Source organism: Echinops telfairi, unplaced genomic scaffold (assembly GCF_000313985.2).
Source record: "Echinops telfairi isolate 266 unplaced genomic scaffold, ASM31398v2 ScPeMD7_7467;HRSCAF=8505_1, whole genome shotgun sequence".
NCBI classification, from domain to species: domain Eukaryota; kingdom Metazoa; phylum Chordata; class Mammalia; order Afrosoricida; family Tenrecidae; genus Echinops; species Echinops telfairi.
This window is the reverse complement of record NW_022111368.1, coordinates 26,394,790-26,395,312: the sequence shown is the minus strand read 5'-3', so window position 1 is coordinate 26,395,312 and position 523 is coordinate 26,394,790.

Genomic DNA, 523 nt, shown 5'->3' with positions numbered 1-523 from the left:
TTGATGTTCCTGCGGGTCGGGACAGTAATGATATTGTTCAACCATCTTTGCCTTTAGTTAGGTCATCTTCCTTTGAAAGAGATACAAATAGAGAACTCTTTCAGTCTCTTAGCCAGGTAAAACCAAAACAAACTCACGGCCACTGAGTTGATGCCAACTCATAGTGACAGATAAGACAGGGTGGAACTGCCCTGTGAGTTTCTGAGACGGCCACTGTAACTCTTCATGGATGGAGAAAGCCAGCTTCTCTCCCAAGGAGCCACTGCTGGTCTTGAATGATGATATTAAATGTCTATCTTTGTAGCTCTCTGCACGACATCATGGCGGTTGGCAAGAACAAGTGCCTTACAAAAGGTGGCAAGAAAGGAGCTAAGAAGAAAGTGGTGGATCCATTTTCTAAGAAAGATTGGTATGGTGAAAGTACCAGCTATGTTCAATATCAGAAATATTGGGGAAGCGCTAGTCACCAGGACTCAAGGAACCAAAATTGCATCTGATGGCCTCACGGGTCGAGTTTTTGAAG